Genomic DNA, 5,106 nt, shown 5'->3' with positions numbered 1-5,106 from the left:
AAGGCCCAAAGTCACAGTACAGGGAAGGGCACGGCTGTATTTGCCCAGGAACCTTTTAATTTGAAAAATACAGGAAGGTAAAGAGCCAGGAAACACATTTCACATGATCATACATGTGATTGTTGGTAATATTCACAGCGTGCCTTATATTTAATGTCAGGAATGTGAGCTTTATTCATTCACCAGCAATGTGCAGATTTGGATACAGTCAGTGGGGGGTTACGGCAGGGGTTTTAACATAAAAAACAAGAGAAATAGCCCTGGCTGGGTGGCTAGTTGGTTGGAAGGTGGTCCCGTCCACCAAACGGTGGCAGGTTCAATCCCTGATGGGGCATGGACCAAGAAAACCCATCAATGTTTCTCTCTCCTCTCTCCTCTCTCTCTCATCAATAAAAACATATCCTTGGGTGAGGAATAAAAACATAAGAACTAGCTGAAACCGGTTTGGCTCAGTGGATAGAGTGTCTGCCTGCGGACTGAAGGGTCCCAGGTTCGATTCCCATCAGGGGCATGTACCTGGGTTGCGGGCACATCCCCAGTAGGAGATGTGCAGGAGGCAGCTGATCGATGTTTCTCTCTCATCGATGTTTCTAACTCTCTATCCCTCTCCCTTCCTCTCTGTAAAAAATCAATAAAATATATATTTTTTTAAAAAACATAACTAAATAAGAACAAATCAGTCTCATTTCATTTATATCTATTGTAAATTCCCTATCGTGTTAACATAAAAAAAACCACTGAAACCTGTAAAGAATTTTTTGTGAGTTTATTTGAGCCAAACTGTTGATATATGCCGGGACGGAGAATGGCGGGGTTACATTTGTATTTATACATTTGCAATCAAAGGAAGGACTTAGGTGGGTTACATGAAATTCATTGGTGATAGATTAAGGAGGAGGGATAAAGCAAAGCAGGGAAACCCCTGGGATTGGATAAAAAGTAAAATGATGGACACATACTTAGGTGGGTGCAGGAACAATTAACATGATAATGAAGCAATTTGTAGTATCTGTCCTGGCGCCCAGCACATTTGGTTATGCCCCAGGGGCTCCAGAAAAAGGGAAGTTACAAGTTACCCAGACATTTCAAGGGTGTGTTATCTTAGAGGCAAAAAGGCAAATGGGCTCAGTAAGGATCAAAGTTGATCTTGTCAGTGAAGATACTGGCCTAGGAGGTGACTACCCACCATAACTGCTTTTAGTTAAAGTTTAATTTCAGACCATCCTTTGTGGTGACTTTAGGGCTCTGAGTTTGCAAGACTGCCATGCAGGCCTCCCCTGAGCTTGTCAGGTCAGCATGTGGCCCCTTTCGTCCACAATTGCAATGAGCAACTTGCTCATTTTTTACAGAGTAGCAAATTGCTTAAATATTCAAAACAGCAAATACTTTTTGAACGCCTTGCATACATAATACATACTAGAGATATAAAAGGCTTCTGTCTATTGTATGTAATAGATAGACCTATATGCAATAATTCATTTACATAACGACATAAACACAAGTGGCATTTCCCGCAAGCGTCCTTCCCACAATAGGCGGCATTACAATGTGTGCGAGTCCTTTCAGGGTGTGCTTTTTCTAAGTGGAGCTAACATTGTCATTCAGGTCTATGTGCTCCAAACTCTGCTCTTTCCATTAAATAAAAGAATATATATATATAATTACTAATAAATGTCTGATATGTAATAAGCAGTCAATAAACACTAGGTGTAGTTTTCAGTTTCCTAGTTATTAATAAGAGAATTGGTCAATGAATTAGTGAATATTATGTCACCAATATTTTGTGATCAGCACTATACTAAGTATAGAATGTATAGGAGGGTTGAGGACTGAAGGGCATAGGATGTTATTTTCATATATATCCACCGTTACGGGTGGTGCAGAGAAAACCGTGATTGGGAGGATATTAGGTGTAAATTTTAATATAAAAGATATGAACCTTGATATTTAAGGACATACTGATCTTCAAGTTCACGGGTTACCTCAATCCTACATGTTATAAATGAGCGTTCCCTTGACATTAGTACAAACGAAGGCAGGGGAGTGTGGCAGCTGTTGCAATGGGCTGTCAGGCGGTGAGGTCGCCACCAGCATCTGTCAGGCACGCCTGCCCACGTGGCTCACGCACAGTATGTGGGGCCTGTGTCCCAGACAGGGGTCCTGGCACACACCCCGTGTTCCCGATCAGGATCAGCCTCTACGCCCCCACTTCCGGGACAAGGCACTTGATACTCGCTGTCTCCTGAGGCTGTTCATTCAGTCCTCAAACAGCTTGCGTTTCTGGAAAGTTCTAGGTGGCACCCCAGACCGTACCTGCATTTAAGAGGAACTATGCCAGAGTAAAGTGCCACTAAGGTTAGCTCCCGTCACAAATGGCACAGTTGATCGTTGTTTACAAAGTTGGAGTTTCTAGCGTGGCCAGTGTGGCTCAGTGGTTGAGCGTGTCCCATGCACCAAGAGGCCACAGGTTGACGCCCCGTCAGGGCACATGCCCGGGTTTCTGGTTCGATCCCCAGGAGGGGGCGTGCAGGAGGCAGCGGGTCAATGATTCTCATCATTGATGTTTCTTCTCTCTCCCCCTCTTTCTTCCTCTCCCTCTAAAATCAACGAAAAACTTTTTAAAAACTTAGAGTTTCTTTACCAGTGCATTTTCAGGGGCTCTATTAGCCTATAATAAGGGCAAGTCAGGCTAAAATTCGTAGCTTCTTCCTACAAAGGTTCCGTAAGCAGTAGGTCCTTCAACCACCTCCAGAAACAAACTCTGTAAGGGTTGTAGCATCTCCTGCGAACTTCAACGAGCATCACTCATTTTACAAAATTCATAAGTGAATGAACGATGGTCACATTTCTAGAAATCATGAGAAGTGCTTCTCAGAATTCCAGAATGCCTGGAGACACCCCTCCACACACACTAGAAATAATGCAAAATGCTGTTTAAAATTTAGCTTTTTGACCTAGTAAGCCTGGCTTTGCAGGAGGTGACAATTTAATTTACGATAGAAAATTTAAAAGCACAGAACAGTGGCTGTGCCCCACGGAAGGGAAGCCAGGGGCCTGGGCACAAGCCCTGCCCTGTGTGTCTGCGTCCCTGGGCTGTTCGCCTTGTGCTGGAGGCCGTGTTTCCATCCTGGCTGTGTTTTGTAACCTGTCTCATGGGTTTTTGCTGCCTCCGTGTTGTGCAGCAGAGCGTTTATTTGACATCGGCCCCCAGGTACCAGCTCGTGAAACCCATCGTGTGTGGGTAGCGTGTACGGTAGCCACTGCCCGTCTCTGTATCCAGTTGCGGTAGCCACTGCCCGTCTCTGTATCCAGCCCATGAGCCTTGAAGGCCAGAAGCTAAGCTGGTTTGACCTGGTTTGAAACGGTGTGTCCACGCACATTGTTAACATTCTTACCCGTTGCTGTGACGGAGGAGTTCTTCCATTCACTTTCTGCTGGGTAGGGTATTTTTCGTGGGTGTGTTCTGTGGCTTTCATGAGTTTGTCATATTTGTGCCTGGGGGGTCCAGAGCTACTTGGGGGCCTGGTGTGCTTATCTCAGGATCCCTGTGACTGGCTGAGCATGTAAGATGTCTGGCTTCCCACGTGCCTGCTGGACAGTTAAAGTTTGGCTAATCCCTCCCAGCTCCGTGGCCCTTCCAGGTCCCACCCCCTCGCCCTGCGGGGGCCAGTGCCTGTCACCGCTGGTCTGTGCTGGTCTGCGCTGGCTCCCGCAGGCCTCTCCCTCCCCCAGACCAACTCAGAGCCTCTTTTCAGTTTAAAAGTTTTACTACTGATCATTTCGGGGCAAAACCCAAAAGGTACATTTGATTTTCTTATTTTTACAGTTCTGGGATCTCTTTATAAACTTTTAAATGACTCAAGTAACACAGAAACAGAGCTAGTGTGAGCATATAAGCAATCCTGGAGGTCGTCAGGTAAAACGTTTCTCTGTAGAAGGTAGTTTGCTTGGCGGGAGGGTGTGCATATTAAAATTTGATAGATACTCAGAAATGGATCCAATTTGCCTCCAACAGGTTTTTTTTTTCTTTACGATTTTTTATTGTTGTTGGGTTTTTAGGGGGGGGGGGGGGAGGAGGAGAGGAAGGGAGAAGGAGAAAAATATCGATGTGAGAGCAAAACATCCATCAGCCGCCTCCTGGGGATGGAGCCTGCAACCCATGCACGTGCCCTGACCAGGAATCACACCAGCAACCGCCCACAGGGTGACACCCACCCAGCTGGTCCCGACACCGGATACACCTTTACCCCTTGGGTAGGTGGGGCGAGAGGCATTTCATGTAACGTGCATTTTTCTGACTATAATGGAGGTGAATGTCCTTTTGTATTTTATTGTTCAGCTGTTTCCGAGACAGGAAATAAGTCATTTTGTGCTTTAGGGGGCGTGAGGTGCCCCTGCTCAGAGGCTTGGTGAGAAGGAAGAGGACCCACTGCTCCAGGTGGGGTGCAGGCTGGGGTCCCCCAGTTCACTGACAGGAGTGTAACCTTCGCTAGAAAAGCACCAACTACAGACTCTCAGATCGGGTTCACCGGGCCACGTGCGGCGCGTCTCACCTGCGTTTGGATACAAACCCCTCCAAACGGTTACACTTTCTCTCGCCCCAGGAGGGCGGCGCTGCGGAGGCTGCCGGGTCCCAAGGCGGCTGGGTGTCCGTCGGGCCTGCCAGGTGCGGACGTGGACACGTGCAAAGCCCCTTCCGTTTCCCCGCGGAGGTCGGGGCACAGGCCACCCCCCATCAGGGCCGAGCCCAGGTCGCGGATGCTGGTCCCTGGACTCACCTGCCGGCCTGGCTTTCGGGGCTCACCCGCGCCTGCCGGTGCCCGCCCCCCACGTCCCTCCTCCCAGACACGAGTGCCCTCGGTTGGGTCGAAGGCGCTGCGCGGGGGCCACAGAGACGAGCCGGGGCGCGGGCACCGCCGGACACCTGGGGCCCCAGTGTCGCCTCGGATGCACCCAGGCCCTGTGCGCGGGTGGACTTCCCTCCAAGGACACAGGGTCACTGGCCTGCGGGGTCTCGGTACGTCCCAGCGACCGCTTCTCCGGCCCCGGGAGCCTCCGCGCCGAGCCGGCTGAGGAGATGCGCACTGGCGCGACCCGCGGCCGCTG

Source organism: Myotis lucifugus, unplaced genomic scaffold (genome assembly GCF_000147115.1).
Source record: "Myotis lucifugus unplaced genomic scaffold, Myoluc2.0 scaffold_636, whole genome shotgun sequence".
Classification (NCBI taxonomy): domain Eukaryota; kingdom Metazoa; phylum Chordata; class Mammalia; order Chiroptera; family Vespertilionidae; genus Myotis; species Myotis lucifugus.
Note: the sequence above shows the minus strand (reverse complement) of the source record.